This window comes from Rutidosis leptorrhynchoides, chromosome 3 (assembly GCF_046630445.1).
Source record: "Rutidosis leptorrhynchoides isolate AG116_Rl617_1_P2 chromosome 3, CSIRO_AGI_Rlap_v1, whole genome shotgun sequence".
In the NCBI taxonomy this organism is placed as follows: Eukaryota; Viridiplantae; Streptophyta; class Magnoliopsida; order Asterales; family Asteraceae; genus Rutidosis; species Rutidosis leptorrhynchoides.
This window is the reverse complement of record NC_092335.1, coordinates 606,133,504-606,153,237: the sequence shown is the minus strand read 5'-3', so window position 1 is coordinate 606,153,237 and position 19,734 is coordinate 606,133,504.

Genomic DNA, 19,734 nt, shown 5'->3' with positions numbered 1-19,734 from the left:
CTTATCGAGTTTGTTAGGATGCATTAGTGAGTCTGGACTTCGACCGTGTTTACTTGAAAAATGATTGCTTAACAAATTTTGTTGGAAACTATATATTTTTAACATATGAATATTATGTGATATATTAATCTCTTAACGTGTTTGATATTATGTGATAGATGTCTACCTCTAGAACAAGTCCCATTGACTCACCTAATAATAATGAAGAGTCAAATGTAAATTGGAATGATTCGTGGACTGATTCACAAGTTCCCGAAGAGGAACCGGAAGAAGAGTCGGAACCAGAAGAAGAATCAGAACCGGAAGAAGAATCGGAACCGGATGAAGAAATAGAACCGGTGGGGGAAATAATAAAACGGTTAAGTAAAAGAAAATCCTCAACCAACCGACCAAGGTTAATTATGGTCAATGGTGTTTCCGCTAAAGAAGCAAAATATTGGGAGGATTACCAATTCTCCGATGAATCGGATTCTGACGAGAATTCCGATGATGTAATAGAAATTACCCCAACTGAATTTAAAAAGGCAAAAGAAAATAATAAGGGAAAGGGCATAAAAATAGAGAAATCTAATTCCAACCCCGACGAACTTTATATGTATCGTCAACCCCCGAAGTCCTTAAGTTGTAACAATGACCCGGGAACCTCTAAACCACCAGGTTTTTCTAAACCAATGTGGAAAATAACAGCTAGTATTAGGGGAACATCATATATCCCTAGAAACTTGGCAAAACGAACCAAAACCGAAGAAGAAGAAACAAGCGAGTCGGAATAAGATAGTTGTATTCGTGTGGTGTAATATATGTAATATAGTGTGCTTATGCTTTATGATATATGTAAAAATTGCTTGTATTAATAAGTATTTTTTTATGAATCTAACTCTTGTCTATTTTACAGTATAAAAACACAAAATGGATAGACAACCCAATATTTTAAGAGACCTACCCGGAGACATGATTGATGAAATCTTGTCTAGAGTCGGTCAGAATTCTTCGGCACAACTATTTAAGGCGAGATCAGTTTGTAAGACATTCGAAGAACGTTCCAAGAATGCCTTGGTTTATAAAAGGCTTTCGTTCGAAAGATGGGGGATATCACATTGGGAAATCCATAAGTTACGATGTGTTTACTTTGACGCATATATTGCAGGGAACCCAAATGCTATTTTACGCAATGGGTTAAGAAATTATTTTGACTCAATATATCCGAATATTGGACTTCGAGATTTAGAAAAAGCGGCTAACATGCAACATAAAGAAGCATGTTATGCTTACGGATTAGTAATGTTCGCTTCTCACCAAAGTGAGAACAAGAACATCGGCCTACAACTATTAAACAAAACGTTCCCACAAGTGACGGAGTCGGTAATTGGGGTAAGAAATGAGGTTTTTAGATTGTTACGGGACTGTTGGACATTACGTAACCCTCGTCCCTTTGACGACGTTACAACACGCTGTCTTATCAACGGCCATAACGGTTATGTTCCACAAGACCAAGGATGGAAAGTAGTCCTAGTAAAACCAGAATACATGACTTGTTTCTGGACGTATGAATTACGTGTCTTTATTGCCTTTGCTGAACGACTTGTGTACTAGCTAGAATAATCTTCACAACTATCTTGTATCAAAGTTATTGTGTGCTATATTTCATGCTTTATGTAAAATAAGCGGTATTGTAAGTTTGTAAAATATTGTATAAAAGTTTGAACGCGAATTATTATTATAATCAGTTTTTCATATAGAATTGTAGTAGTTGAATTGTATATTAGCTACTAAGTATGAACTTAACGGGTAGGTACTACCCGAATTTAAACTTATAAAACGCTAATATGAAGAAAAAGCTTTTATAAATGAGTTCATATTATGCTACGAAATACTATTAACTACTCTTAATATTCTGTATGATTAACTTGTTCCATTTGACTATTTTGAAGGAAATGGCACCGACTACTCGACACACCGTAAATATGAATGAAGAGGAATTCCTTACTTTTCTAGCTTCAAACATAGCCGCAGTACAGGCTGCGCTACATACCAACAATAACCTTGGATCTAGCAGTACAGGAAATCGTGTAGGATGCACCTACAAAGAATTCACTGCCTGCAAACCTTTGGAATTTGATGGAACCGAAGGACCGATCGGATTGAAACGGTGGACCGAGAAGGTCGAATCGGTGTTTGCCATAAGTAAGTGTACTGAAGAGGACAAAGTGAAGTACGCTACGCATACCTTCACAGGTTCTGCGTTAACATGGTGGAATACCTATCTAGAGCAAGTGGGACAAGACGATGCATACGCACTACCGTGGTCAGCATTCAAGCACTTGATGAACGAGAAGTACCGTCCCAGAACCGAGGTCAATAAGCTCAAGACAGAACTTAGAGGGTTACGAACCCAAGGATTTGATATTACCACGTGTGACAACCCGGAAATTTCCAACCAAATTTAAACTTTAATCTTTATATGTTTCCGACACGATAAGCAATATTTGTTAAGTTAAATTTCAAGAATTTTAAACTATGTTCATACATTCATTCGACCTCGACCAAGTTCCAACGATTCACGAACCATTAAATGAATATGATTATATATGTATATGTGTATATATATATTATAACTTGAAACGTAAACAAAATATTAGATTAAATACTTTATATGATTGTATCTGTTTCAAAATGTTTATCAATGGAATTAGAAGATAAGATCAAATGATTGAATTATTAGATATATTCAATTATGATTACAAGTCTCTGTTGAAAAGCCCACGTTGATTTGAGAAATCTTTCTATTTTAACAATATTCGGAAAACGGTAAAGTGATTTATAAATAAGAACAAATTGTTAATCATTGAGAACTAGACAAAGGATAGTGGAAGATTGAATCTCATAAAGACTCGATTGATCTATTTAGTTTCAAACGTACAAAAACGTTTTCAGTTTAAAAAGAACTTTATTATTAAAACGTATATAACTTTTATAAATATCTAGAACCACTTTTGACAACTCATTACTTAACTAGTATGATAAAGATAACGATATTTATATTTTATTTTATTAAATATATATAATAATTTAAATTAATATTATATATATTTATACGCGTATTATACGTATTATGTAGTTTTATACTTTTACTATACTTAAACTTTACCTTTACTTTATTTTTACTTTACTTTAACTTTAACTTTAATAATTCATACTTTAATAATTCATACTTTAATAATTCATACTTTAATAATTCACTTTAATAATTCATACTTTAATAATTCACTTTAATAATTCATACTTTAATAATTCACTTTAATAATTCATACTTTAATAATTCACTTTAATAATTCAAAAATCTATTATAAATAGAATTCAATAGGTTTCATTATTTCATAGAAACTTGAAAATATTTTTCTCTAAACTCTCTCAATCGATTTACATATATATATTTACTCCTTATTATTTCAAGATATTATTAGTATACATAAAATATTACGACGGAGTGCTGTCCGAGTGATTTCGAAATTGTTTTTCGAGTAGGATAGGATTAAGGAAATTATGGGTTATAGCTATGGAGGTGATTGAGTATGGTTCATGGGTATGCTCGTGAGGTCAATATAGTGTTTATCATTTTCGTTGCGTCTACGTACCTTTCCTGCAATATTGAATCTCAATATTGATACGTGAGTACTCATAATTTAACTTTTACATACTAATAGTGTATCCCTGACTAGTGCTCGAGTATTTAGGATTATGCATGCTTGTACTTTTGATATTGCCCTTAGACAGGTTAGGTTGAATATTGAATTAGTTACACTTGCGGTTGAGATAAGGTATAAGATATGCATGTCCTTGGAAAGCTAGCGAAAAATTAAGGACTTTTCCTTTAGATATCGAATGGTTTCGATGAACGGATTAGAAGTTATAATCAATTGAATTTTCTATATTTTTATTAAAAATGATTATTATTATCGTCGTTTTTATCGTCGTTCTAGTTTTATCTTATTATTATCATTATTATTATCTTTATCAATAAAAGGGATTTATCATTAAAAATTGTTATTTTTTTTATTATTACTATCGTTATTATCGTTAAAGTTATAATTAGTATTATTATTATTATTATCCAATTATTATTATTATTATTATTATTATTAGTATTATTATTATTATTATCATTATTAATATATATATCATTATTTAAAAATGGATATTGTCATTGTTATTATTATTATTACAATATTATCATTAAGATAATTATTAGTATTATCGTTAAAAATGTTATAGTAACTATCATTATTAATATTAGTGTAATTAAAACAAATATTTGTAACACCTAATTATTTTGATTACTATTATTATCATTATTATGAACACGATATAAAAGATGATTAAAAGCTATTAAACGGAACGATTAGGAAATAATGAGTAAGAGTATCATGATGAAATTAAAATATTATAAGATATTGATTTAGATAAAATTATCGTTCTTATTATTTTTATCATTACTATTATTATTAAAAATATCGTTAGTATTAAAACTATCATTTTAACAAAAATTATCATTTTAATAGAAATGTCATTGTTACTATAAAATATCATTATTATTATTATTTTAAATAGAATTATTATTTTAAAGATAATATTAAAAATTATCGTAAATATTAAAGTTATCATAATTAGAATTATCGTTTTATCATAATGTCATCTTAGTAATTATAAATATTGATATTTTTATAATAATTATTATTATTACAAAATAATACAACTTTTACTTACTATCATTATAGATATTATTTTATCAAATAAATATGTGATACAAACATATTTTACTACGTGTAATAACTTACTTTAATAATACCTATCATATTATCTTTATGATATTAAATGAACCCTATAAATTTTATTACTTAATATATATAAAAGTATATTATATTATATAAATTTAATATGAAATTTTATTTATTAATAAATAAATTATATTATTTACTCTAATAAATCTTTTAAAAATATTTAAAAATATAAAACGACGATATTTAAACTATATATTAATCATGTATAGATTTTTGGAAATTATTTTGAGTCAAATTTACTTTTGTTGACTTTTGCATATTAGTCTCGAGCATTAGGATTGTGGTACACTATGACTTGGCCTAATTTGTTAGACAAATATTGACCAACACATAATTATATATAATTAATTTAGGTTTGTGAATCCGAGGCCAACCTTGCACTTGTTCAATGACGTTATATGTATTTTTACTACGAAATACAGTATGGTGAGTTTCATTTGCCTTTTTACCCTTTATATTTTTGGGACTGAGAATACATGCGCTTTTATAAATGTTTGAAGAAATAGACACAAGTAATTGAAACTACATTCTATGGTTGAATTATCGAAATCGAATATGCCCCTTTTTATTAAAGTCTGGTAATCTAAGAATTAGGGAACATACACCCTAATTGACGCGAATCCTAAAGATAGATCTATTGGGCCTAACAAACCCCATCCAAAGTACCGGATGCTTTAGTACTTCGAAATTTATATCATGTTCGAAGGAGGATCCCGGAATGATAGGGGATATTCTTATATGTATCTAGTTAATGTCGGTTACCAGGTGTTCACCATATGAATGATTATTTTTGTCTCTATGCATGGGACGTATATTTATGAGAACTGGAAATGAAATTCTTGTGGTCTATTAAAATGATGGAAATAAATGATTATGATAAACTAATGAACTCACCAACCTTTTGGTTGACACTTTAAAGCATGTTTATTCTCATGTGTTAAAGAAATCTTCCACTGTGCATTTGCTCATTTTAAAGATATTACTTGGAGTCTTTCATAGCATATTTTGAAGAACGTTGCATTCGAGTCATTGAGTTCATCAAAGATTATTATTAAATCAATTTATAGTTGGATAGTGGATATTATGAAATGGTATGCATACCTGTCAATTTTCGATGTAAAGAAATTTTTTCTTTTAAAAATGAATGCAATGTTTGTAAAATGTATCATATAGAGGTCAAATACCTCGCAATGTAATCAACTATTGTGAATCGTTTATAATGTATATGAATGGGTCATTTCACCACGTACGAAAGACGATTCACAGAATTGTGCCTATTGTGTCCGGGGGCATTCGAAGATGAGGAAGAGAAGATCGACGCGTTTGTGAAAGGATTACCGGAAAGAATCCAAGAAGATATAAGTTCACACGAGCCCGCCTCCATACAACAGGCATGTAGAATGGCTCACAAACTAGTGAACCAGATTGAAGAAAGAATTAAAGAACAGACTGCTGAAGAGGCCAATGTGAAGCAAGTCAAAAGAAAGTGGGAGGAAAACGGTGATAAGAATTACCAATACAACAACAACAGCAATCGCAACAATTATCCCAACAATCGCAACATCAATCGCAACTACAACCAACGGCCCAACAACAACAACAACAACAACAACAACAGCAGCAACTACAACAATCATCCCAACAACAATAATAACCGCAACAACAACAACAATCAGAAGCAGCTATGCCAAAGGTGTGAAAAGTATCACTCGGGGTTCTGCACCAAATTTTGCAACAAGTGTAAAAGAAATGGTCATAGCGCGGCGAAGTGTGAGGTCTACGGACCAGGGGTTAATAGAACGAAAGGAACAAATGGTGTCGGAACGAGTAATGGCGGAGCAAGTAGTGTCGGAGCAAGTTATGCCAATGTAGTTTGTTATAAATGTGAAAAACCGGGCCACATTATTAGAAATTGCCCGAACCAGGAGAACACGAATGGACAAGGCCGCGGAAGAGTTTTCAATATTAATGCGGCAGAGGCACAAGAAGACCCGGAGCTTGTTACGGGTACGTTTCTTATTGACAATAAATCTGCTTACGTTTTATTTGATTCGGGTGCGGATAGAAGCTATATGAGTAGAGATTTTTGTGCTAAATTAAGTTGTCCATTGACGCCTTTGGATAGTAAATTTTTACTCGAATTAGCAAATGGTAAATTAATTTCAGCAGATAATATATGTCGGAATCGAGAAATTAAACTGGTTAGCGAAACATTTAAGATTGATTTGATACCAGTAGAGTTAGGGAGTTTTGATGTGATAATCGGTATGGACTGGTTGAAAGAAGTGAAAGCAGAGATCGTTTGTTACAAAAATGCAATTCGCATTATACGAGAAAAAGGAAAACCCTTAATGGTGTACGGAGAAAAGGGCAACACGAAGCTATATCTTATTAGTAATTTGAAGGCACAAAAACTAATAAGAAAAGGTTGCTATGCTGTTCTAGCACACGTTGAAAAAGTACAAACTGAAGAAAAGAGCATCAATGATGTTCCCATTGCAAAAGAATTTCCCGATGTATTTCCGAAAGAATTACCGGGATTACCCCCACATCGATCCGTTGAATTTCAAATAGATCTTGTACCAGGAGCTGCACCAATAGCTCGTGCTCCTTACAGACTCGCACCCAGCGAGATGAAAGAACTGCAAAGCCAATTACAAGAACTTTTAGAGCGTGGTTTCATTCGACCAAGCACATCACCGTGGGGAGCTCCTATTTTGTTTGTCAAGAAGAAAGATGGTACATTCAGGTTGTGTATCGACTACCGAGAGTTGAACAAACTTACCATCAAGAACCGCTACCCACTACCGAGAATCGACGACTTATTTGATCAACTACAAGGCTCGACTGTTTATTCAAAGATTGACTTACGTTCCGGGTATCATCAAATGCGGGTGAAAGAAGATGATATTCCAAAGACTGCTTTCAGAACACGTTACGGTCATTACGAGTTTATGGTCATGCCATTTGGTTTAACTAATGCACCAGCTGTGTTCATGGACCTTATGAACCGAGTGTGTGGACCATACCTTGACAAGTTTGTCATTGTTTTCATTGATGACATACTTATTTACTCAAAGAATGACCAAGAACACGGTGAACATTTGAGAAAGGTGTTAGAAGTATTGAGGAAGGAAAAACTGTACGCTAAGTTTTCAAAGTGTGCATTTTGGTTAGAAGAAGTTCAATTCCTCGGTCACATAGTGAACAAAGAAGGTATTAAGGTGGATCCGGCAAAGATAGAAACTGTTGAAAAGTGGGAAACCCCGAAAACTCCGAAACACATACGCCAGTTTTTAGGACTAGCTGGTTACTACAGAAGGTTCATCCAAGACTTTTCCAGAATAGCAAAACCCTTGACTGCATTAACGCATAAAGGGAAGAAATTTGAATGGAATGATGAACAAGAGAAAGCGTTTCAGTTATTGAAGAAAAAGCTAACTACGGCACCTATATTGTCATTGCCTGAAGGAAATGATGATTTTGTGATTTATTGTGACGCATCAAAGCAAGGTCTCGGTTGTGTATTAATGCAACGAACGAAGGTGATTGCTTATGCGTCTAGACAATTGAAGATTCACGAACAAAATTATATGACGCATGATTTGGAATTAGGCGCGGTTGTTTTTGCATTAAAGACTTGGAGGCACTACTTATATGGGGTCAAAAGTATTATATATACCGACCACAAAAGTCTTCAACACATATTTAATCAGAAACAACTGAATATGAGGCAGCGTAGGTGGATTGAATTATTGAATGATTACGACTTTGAGATTCGTTACCACCCGGGGAAGGCAAATGTGGTAGCCGATGCCTTGAGCAGGAAGGACAGAGAACCCATTCGAGTAAAATCTATGAATATAATGATTCATAATAACCTTACTACTCAAATAAAGGAGGCGCAACAAGGAGTTTTAAAAGAGGAAAATTTAAAGGATGAAATACCCAAAGGATCGGAGAAGCATCTTAATATTCGGGAAGACGGAACCCGGTATAGGGCTGAAAGGATTTGGGTACCAAAATTTGGAGATATGAGAGAAATGGTACTTAGAGAAGCTCATAAAACCAGATACTCAATACATCCTAGAACGGGGAAGATGTACAAGGATCTCAAGAAACATTTTTGGTGGCCGGGTATGAAAGCCGATGTTGCTAAATACGTAGGAGAATGTTTGACGTGTTCTAAGGTCAAAGCTGAGCATCAGAAACCATCAGGTCTACTTCAACAACCCGAAATCCCGGAATGGAAATGGGAAAACATTACCATGGATTTCATCACTAAATTGCCAAGGACTGCAAGTGGTTTTGATACTATTTGGATAATAGTTGATCGTCTCACCAAATCAGCACACTTCCTGCCAATAAGAGAAGATGACAAGATGGAGAAGTTAGCACGACTGTATTTGAAGGAAGTCGTCTCCAGACATGGAATACCAATCTCTATTATCTCTGATAGGGATGGCAGATTTATTTCACGATTCTGGCAGACATTACAGCAAGCATTAGGAACTCGTCTAGACATGAGTACTGCCTATCATCCACAAACTGATGGGCAGAGCGAAAGGACGATACAAACGCTTGAAGACATGCTACGAGCATGTGTTATTGATTTCGGAAACAGTTGGGATCGACATCTACCGTTAGCAGAATTTTCCTACAACAACAGCTACCATTCAAGCATTGAGATGGCGCCGTTTGAAGCACTTTATGGTAGAAAGTGCAGGTCTCCGATTTGTTGGAGTGAAGTGGGGGATAGACAGATTACGGGTCCGGAGATTATACAAGAAACTACCGAGAAGATCATCCAAATTCAACAACGGTTGAAAACCGCCCAAAGTCGACAAAAGAGCTACGCTGACATTAAAAGAAAAGATATAGAATTTGAAATTGGAGAGATGGTCATGCTTAAAGTTGCACCTTGGAAAGGCGTTGTTCGATTTGGTAAACGAGGGAAATTAAATCCAAGGTATATTAGACCATTCAAGATTATTGATCGTGTCGGACCAGTAGCTTACCGACTTGAGTTACCTCAACAACTCGCGGCTGTACATAACACTTTCCATGTCTCGAATTTGAAGAAATGTTTTGCTAAAGAAGATCTCACTATTCCATTAGATGAAATCCAAATCAACGAAAAACTCCAATTCATCGAAGAACCCGTCGAAATAATGGATCGTGAGGTTAAAAGACTTAAGCAAAACAAGATACCAATTGTTAAGGTTCGATGGAATGCTCGTAGAGGACCCGAGTTCACCTGGGAGCGTGAAGATCAGATGAAGAAGAAATACCCGCATCTATTTCCAGAAGATTCGTCAACACCTTCAACAGCTTAAAATTTCGGGACAAAATTTATTTAACGGGTAGGTACTGTAGTGACCCGAACTTTTACATGTTTATATATATTAATTGAGATTGATATTTACATGATTAAATGTTTCCAACATGTTAAGCAATCAAACTTGTTAAGACTTGATTAATTGAAATATGTTTCATATAGACAATTGACCACCCAAGTTGACCGGCGATTCACGAACGTTAAAACTTGTAAAAACGGCATGACGATATATATATGGATATACATATGGTTAACATGAGATTATGATAAGTAAGTATCTCCATAAGTATATTAACAATGAGTTATATACATATAAACAAGACTACTAACTTAAGGATTTCGAAACGAGACATATATGTAACGATTATCGTTGTAATGACATTTAAATGTATATATATCATATTAAGATATATTAATATATCATAATATCATGATAATATAATAATTTAACATCTCATTAGATATAATAAATAATGGGTTAACAACATTAATTGAGATCGTTAACTTAAAGGTTTCAAAACAACACTTACATGTAACGACTAACGATGACTTAACGACTCAGTTAAAATGTATATACATGTAGTGTATTTAGATGTATTAAAATACTTTTGGAAGACTTCAAGACAAATATCAAAACACTCATACTTAACGAAAATGGTTACAGTTACTTTTCCATTCTTTTCTTTCATCAAGAATTCTAGTCGTATTTTTACCCGTATTATACACAGCTTCAAAACGTACTTACTATGGGTATATACCAATAGGAACTAGCATGGGATTCCACTCTTGATTATGTCATGTATGACTAATCAATTTTAACTTCTACCATGAGCTAGTCAACTAACTAGAACTCCTTTTAACCCCACTCACCACTCACCAATTACCACTCATCATTCACTCCATTTCACTTCCAATTCTCTTTCTAATTCTCTCTCAACACACCCACACTATTATGAACGTATTTTTCCAGTAGTTAATCATCATCTTCATCAAAAATCACTTCAAGAATCAAGCTATAATCATCATAGGAAGAACACTTCAAGAACACTTCAAAAATCCCTTCAAGTTTACTAATTTACTTCCAAGCTTTCTAATCCATTCCAAGTAATCATCTAAGATCAAGAAACCTTTGTTATATACAGTAGGTTATCTTTCTTATTCAAGGTAATATTCATATTCAAACTTTGATTCAATTTCTATAACTATAAACTATCTTAATTCGAGTAAAAATCTTACTTGAACTTGTTTTTGTGTCATGATCCTACTTCAAGAACTTTCAAGCCATCCAAGATCCTTTGAAGCTAGATCATTTCTTGTCACTTCCAGTAGGTTTACCTACTAAACTTGAGGTAGTAATGATGTTCATAACATCATTCGATTCATATATATAAAACTATCTTATTCGAAGATTTAAACTCGTAATCACTAGAACATAGTTTAGTTAATTCTAAACTTGTTCGCAAACAAAAGTTAATCCTTCTAACTTGACTTTTAAAATCAACTAAACACATGTTCTATATCTATATGATATGCTAACTTAATGATTTAAAACCTGGAAACACGAAAAACACCGTAAAACCGGATTTACGCCGTCGTAGTAACACCGCGGGCTGTTTTGGGTTAGTTAATTAAAAACTATGATAAACTTTGATTTAAAAGTTGTTATTCTGAGAAAATGATTTTTATTATGAACATGAAACTATATCCAAAAATTATAGTTAAACTCAAAGTGGAAGTATGTTTTCTAAAATGGTCATCTAGACGTCGTTCTTTCGACTGAAATGACTACCTTTACAAAAACGACTTGTAACTTATTTTTCCGACTATAAACCTTTACTTTTTCTGTTTAGATTCATAAAATAGAGTTCAATATGAAACCATAGCAATTTGATTCACTCAAAACGGATTTAAAATGAAGAAGTTATGGGTAAAACAAGATTGGATAATTTTTCTCATTTTAGCTACGTGAAAATTGGTAACAAATCTATTCCAACCATAACTTAATCAACTTGTATTGTATATTATGTAATCTTGAGATACCATAGACACGTATACAATGTTTCGACCTATCATGTCGACACATCTATATATATTTCGGAACAACCATAGACACTCTATATGTGAATGTTGGAGTTAGCTATACAGGGTTGAGGTTGATTCCAAAATATGTATAGTTTGAGTTGTGATCAATACTGAGATACGTATACACTGGGTCGTGGATTGATTCAAGATAATATTTATCGATTTATTTCTGTATATCTAACTGTGGACAACTAGTTGTAGGTTAACGAGGACAGCTGACTTAATAAACTTAAAACATCAAAATATATTAAAAGTGTTGTAAATATATTTTGAACATACTTTGATATATATGTATATATTGTTATAGGTTCGTGAATCAACCAGTGGCCAAGTCTTACTTCCCGACGAAGTAAAAATCTGTGAAAGTGAGTTATAGTCCCACTTTTAAAATCTAATATTTTTGGGATGAGAATACATGCAGGTTTTATAAATGATTTACAAAATAGACACAAGTACGTGAAACTACATTCTATGGTTGAATTATCGAAATCGAATATGCCCCTTTTTATTAAGTCTGGTAATCTAAGAATTAGGGAACAGACACCCTAATTGACGCGAATCCTAAAGATAGATCTATTGGGCCTAACAAACCCCATCCAAAGTACCGGATGCTTTAGTACTTCGAAATTTATATCATATCCGAAGGGTGTCCCGGAATGATGGGGATATTCTTAAAAATGCATCTTGTTATTGTCGGTTACCAGGTGTTCACCATATGAATGATTTTTATCTCTATGTATGGGATGTGTATTGAAATATGAAATCTTGTGGTCTATTGTTACGATTTGATATATATAGGTTAAACCTATAACTCACCAACATTTTTGTTGACGTTTAAAGCATGTTTATTCTCAGGTGAATATTAAGAGCTTCCGCTGTTGCATACTAAAATAAGGACAAGATTTGGAGTCCATGTTTGTATCATATTGTGTAAAAACTGCATTCAAGAAACTGATTTCGATGTAACATATTTGTATTGTAAACCATTATGTAATGGTCGTGTGTAAACAGGATATTTTAGATTATCATTATTTGATAATCTACGTAAAGCTTTTTAAACCTTTATTTATGAAATAAAGGTTATGGTTTGTTTTAAAAATGAATGCAGTCTTTGAAAAACGTCTCATATAGAGGTCAAAACCTCGCAACGAAATCAATTAATATGGAACGTTTTTAATCAATAAGAACGGGACATTTCAGGAGGTGCCAAGTTTTATTTGGGTATGAACTATGAAGAAGGTTTTTTTGGAGTGAAATGAATATATGCGTAAAATGTCCAATATACCCTCGGTCACAATTGGTGAATAGTAGTAAAAATTTGCTCAATTGTAATTGTAACAAGCAGGGTGGTCAGCCGCGCGTTGCGGCGGCCACCCCTCGTTTACGTAAAATTTTATTGTAGCATCCAATTATATATTCTAATAAAAATATATTGAAGCAAGGCAGTTAACGTAACCTATAAGACAATAATTCGTTTTAACATATTAAACATCTAATACAATTGCAAAAAAACATAGTGTCATATATATTACTATATGGGTTCTAACAAATTAATTATCATGAGGTGTCCAAATTATATTGTATAATATTTTTGTTGAGATGTATCAAATTAATTGTTATAAATAATTACTATATAACACGTAAATAAATTTTTATACACGTAATAAAAATTACTCCGTATAAATTAGAAGAATGATTTAATAAGGTTTGAAAATTTAAGTTAGAAAAGAATGGCCCAATTTTGATGTAATATATAATTGTAATTGTAATGTAATTTGTGTTACACATTAAAGGGATATTTTATTAATGACTCCAAGTCTTTAATTGGAGCAAGGGCTATATCTATGTAGCTAGTATTAAAAAAAAGTCATCACATGCTCCATTCTCTATTCCTCTCTTACTTGAAAATCTACTCATCTCATTTTGCCTTTTCCATTTGATTCTCTGGTCTCCGGTCTTCTTCTCAGGTAACCATTTACAATATCTTCTGAATATTTGCTCTATGAGTCTCTACATTTTTGTTGACTCTGCCTTCTCTCATGTGTCTCGCCTAAAACCTGATTTTTTTCAGCGTCGTTCCGGCTTCTGGTATCCTCCGAACGTCCGGACTTTTCTTCTTTCTTTCCTTTTTTTTGTCGCTGATATCTTTTGTTCTCACTTAAGAACAGATCTATACTACATGGAAAAACTCATAAATAGTGGCGGGAGAGATTTTCGATGATCTATGTGTGTGGCGTATGGCAGTGCACTTCAGACCGATTGCTGGTAAAAATTGTACGTTCGAAAATATGCTGCGAGTTAATTTGTGTAGGTGGTGTCTTTTTATTTCGCTAAAAAAATGAAAGTATTTGCGTTCAAAGTTTGGGGTGGGTTTATGAGGTTTTTTAGGTCTAAAAGCTATGTGGGTAGGTTCTAAAAGCTGTGTTACCAGAAGTATGGTGGTTAGATGTTGTTGGAACAAAAACGAAAATAGTTTGGGATGAAAAAAAAAAATAAAAACACACACACACACAAAAGGACAAAAAATTTACTATTGAGGAATAGTAATTGGATTTGCTCAATTGTGTATATGTATAATAATAATTATATTATTAATTATTATTATATAATTATTATAATTATAATTATGTTAAGATAATGTAATCCTATAAATTGGAACATTTAAGTAAAAAAAAACTTAATATTCGTGTCATTTTACACCTCTCAATAAAGGCAATAAGACCAGTATGAAAGACAGGATCAAGTTGATGTCGTGTATGAATCCAACTCTTATGATTCATCATATCATAGATGCTACCTAATTAAATCAAGTTAACAACAATCAAAAACTTTTATAGTACAATAACTTGTTACATATATAATCAAGGGTATGTAGTCCAACTATGGAAGGAAATCTAACCCACTCTCTAAACTTTTTGTCTCAGCTTTGGGTGTGTACAAGTAATTTACTAGTTAAGAAAAATCCGGCAATATTTCTCCTAAACTCTCCAAATATGTCGTATTAAATGCATAGTTGTAGGACTAAAGGGAAAATGTTTAGCAAATTTTTCTTAACTAGTAAATTCATTATAAGCATCAAAATCCTAAAAGAAACAAAACACTCTAAAAGCAGTCCCAAATAGAGGACCTTTCAAAGTTAATTTCTAATAAATAAACTTCGGACGGGTATTCTATATAATTGGTTAATTTCGAACCTAAAGTATTATTAATACGAAATTAACCACTAAACCTAACAATGTTCATACAACATTAAGCATATATAATCATGTTCCTACAACAATAACATAACAATGTTCATACATACAATATATATATATATATATATATATATATATATATATATATATATATATATATATATATATTACATACTAATACTTATTATATATTTATAAATACTTATATTACATATTTATACTTATAATAACTACTTGTACTTAACACCGCCCCCACAACTTGGAATATAATATTTATTTTATTTAATAATAATAAGATTTTTAATTAACTATTATATGTATGAATATTAAGAAAAACTTCATTAATAAATAATAATAAATTAAAAAAGTAAACATAATAATCATACAAGTTAATATTGATTTATATACCACCTTTTCCGTACGACATGTCGTCAAAGGTTGGCGCCAAAAAATTACTTTTTGAAGCTAAAAAATGGAGGCAAAAATACTCGATTCTTATTCCGGACGACATTGCTCCAATTTTTGGAGCCAATGTTTTTTCACGTAAGAAAAATAAAAAATAAAAACACTTTTCGGAACGACATCATGTCTTCTGGAAAGTTTGGTCAAACTTTTCAGAAAAGCTGACCAATAAAGCAGTCACTTTTGTCGTTTACTGGATGTTTCCGGACGACATAATGTCATCCGAAAAAGCGTTAACCCCATTTTGCGATTTTCTAGCAGTGACAGTTGATAATAAGACAAACAGATGGTAAAAGAGTAGAAGTCACTATGAGGTGGATTAACATTTTACATTAATGAATATATATTGAGTGATCTCAAACTATGGTTAAAAAAAAAAAAATGATCGTATATACTATACAGATGATTGTAATAAAAAAATCATTAGTTAATAACTAATTCTTCTTTAACAGATTAACATACTTATATTATTAACATTGAGTTGTAGCTCAGCTAGTAGTGGCCTGATTCTCTTAGCGAGATGTTAGGAGTTCGACTCCGCTGAATTGCAACATTGCACTCAATATTATTCCTGACCTGAAGTATCCACCATGCATCCTTATTTTATTTTTTGTTGTATTTTTTCAGCTTACAAAAGCTTTGGGCTTGAATATGTGTGCTCTTATATATTTCTTAAATTACAAGGATGCAATCTTTTATTTGTTTAACTTGTACTTAAATTGACTTTGTAAGGAGTTTTGGCCACTCGTCTTGAACGGATTGTAACGACAATTTTGTGCTGCATGTTTTCATTTTATTGATAATAATAACAACATGAGTTGTGGGGGTTCTCTTTTGCTAAAATGATTTTAACTAGTGTTCAAACCCTCGCTTAGCGCTGAGGGTTCGGTTTTCAATGTATTTTATTGCGTTTTGTTTGTAAAATTATTTCGTGGCTAACGATGATGTTGTTGAAGCGCAACTCGAGTCGAACTAAAAGGTATAACCCGTGAAAAATTTAAATGTTATTTTAAATTAACAACATATGTGCATCTCCGCGTTTCGCTATGGAATTGTCGACTTTTAAAAATTTAACGCGAAATCAACGTGTATGAAAAGTAACCCAAATATTTAGTCTTTTTTAAAAATCGTCCGTTTTGCGTATAGCTAGTGACATTGAGTTCCTAAAATTATTTCGAGTTTAACGATGGTGTCGGAAAAATTTGACTCATTGCGAGCGAGAAGATATTGCCCGTTAAATATTTGGGTGGAGTTTATTTAAGATTTTTTATGAGAATGGTAATGTGACAATTTACCCCCTGTATGGGGTGTCGATTTGTTTTTTTTTTTTTTTTTTTGAGAAAGTGTGGGGGCATTGTTGTGAAAACGAAATTTAGTTAAGTTTAAAAAAAAAAAAAAAGGAAAAGTCCAAAAAATCCTTGGGTACTATTCATTACCTCTATCTCTTTTAGATATAGGTATAATATAATAAAAAAAAGTGACTCAAAAAAATCAGATATAATAGTTGTTATATATGTTCATATATATTATCTCTCTCGGTTTTTCCAAGTGATAAAATTAAAAAAAAAAAAAAAACAAATGTGTAAAAAAAAGCGTACAGTAAAAAAAGGTGAATAATGTCAAGTTGTGAATGGTAAAATTGGACCAATAAAAAAACTCCAAGTATGATAGTCAGTAATATATATGATAACTAGGATTGTGGTCCGCGCGTTGCTGCGGATTTTGTGAACTTTTTGTTAGGTATTTCGTTGATATGTATGTGTTCAAGAGGTTTTGTACAGTGGTCATATGTATTACATACACATAATACATTACTAAATAATTAAGGTTGTCCACTATAGATACATTACTACTGCACATATACATTATTACTTGACAAATTGTACACGTAGAGGGCGTTTCTCTTGTTCATTAGTCTCTCTTCTTCTTAAACACGTCCATTTATAGATAACAGAAAACAACCTTATGGATTCAAATGTATCTTCATAATCAACAATAAATGCAAAATATTTTATTCCTTCCTACATTTAGATAGATAACAAAGTTATTAAACTTTCAACTTGAGGTTCATCAAAAGATCCATAAAATAATTACAAAACGTATAACTCTTAAGAAAAGTAAAATTCTCATATAGTAAATGAAAGCATCTATAAAGGAAGCAATACCAGATAATTCTATCTTTTTATAATTCCATCTTTGTAGACATTTCATAAGTAGTCACACACACATGAACTAAGACTTTTATAAGGTAGTATATAGCTCTAAGAAGAAGGTTGCATCAGTGTCGTTGGATTATGATAGCTAGACTCATTATTCAATTAAACAGTAAATGAATTTCACCTCATAATATAGCATTTTCAGCAGTACCTATGCACAGGTATCAACATACCTTTATAATTGTTGACAATATCACCTCCACTTCACCATTAAGAAACTCCTACCTCCACTTCACCATTAAGAAATAACATTTGGAATATAATTTTGTTGTGTTGTAAGTTAGAAGAAAAACAACCTATTTATTTTATATTCATAACAGCTTATCAGAAATCAATTATTGTACATGACTTTCATCAAATCAACCAAAAAAGAAGAAAAGATATATTAACTTACAAATTAGCAGCAAAACTCTTCAACATTTCCTCTTTCTTTAAAACTTGGCTACATCAAAAATCTTTATACCAGCAAACAAATCTAACGATATAAAGCATGCCAATAAAATACAGCATATAGGGTTAAAAACTGGAGTTATTTTAAGTGTACAAAAATATGCTTAGTAAATCAATATTTAAAGTTATACATATTAGCAATATATTCCAACCAATATTATGAAATTATAAGCTTACTCTTTTCATCCTCAATTCAAAATTAACGTCATAAAGTTTTCCAATTAAATATTAAAATAACATCAAGTTTCAAACTTTACAATAACTGATACAAAAACAAATTTCATACCGTTTAACAAAGTAACAAAAATTTTCATAATCTGCATACGGGTGGAAATAGACCCTTATGACCCAAATGGGTCATAATTTTCCATATTAACTGTGACGACCCGGAAATTTCCGACTAAATTTAAACTTAATCTTTATATGATTTCGATACGATAAGCAAAGTATGTAATGTTGAGTCTAGAAAATTTTGAAACGATGTTCATATATTCAATTGACCTTCGACTGCTCTCGACGATTCACGAACAATTAATTGTAAATAGATATGTATGTATGTATATATGAATAATAATTCGAAATATAAATTGAAGTATTATAAGTTGTTGTTATTAAAAATTAATAAAATAAAAATAGGATATTATAATAATTAGTATTTAAAATATATCTCTATATATAAATAAAGTATATTAAAAATAAATATTAAATGATTGTAATATTCGTTTGATGTTTCGATTGATATTAAACAAGTTAAATTCAAACTTATGTAATTTTTAAAATAAACGGTGATACGAAAATGAGTTCTATAAATTTTAAGCTTATTAAAAATGTATTTAGGAACTATTTGTTAAGTTTTAACATTTTTTATATTTCACCCATAAATGAGAGGGACAGTTGATGTAATTTTTATTTATTAAATTAATGATTGAATTTTATACCATAATGACCAAAATAAATAAATATAGTTAATCTAAAAATTTGGGATTTTTCCGAATACTTTTATCCGCCCCTGATTTCAAATAGTACACGATACACGGACCGTGGAGAAGTGTCGGCAGAACTAATAGTTATTTCCTCCCGTGATTAAATTATTAACCTACTGTTTTTGTTTTAATCATAATATGAATATGTTTATTATATATGTACATGAT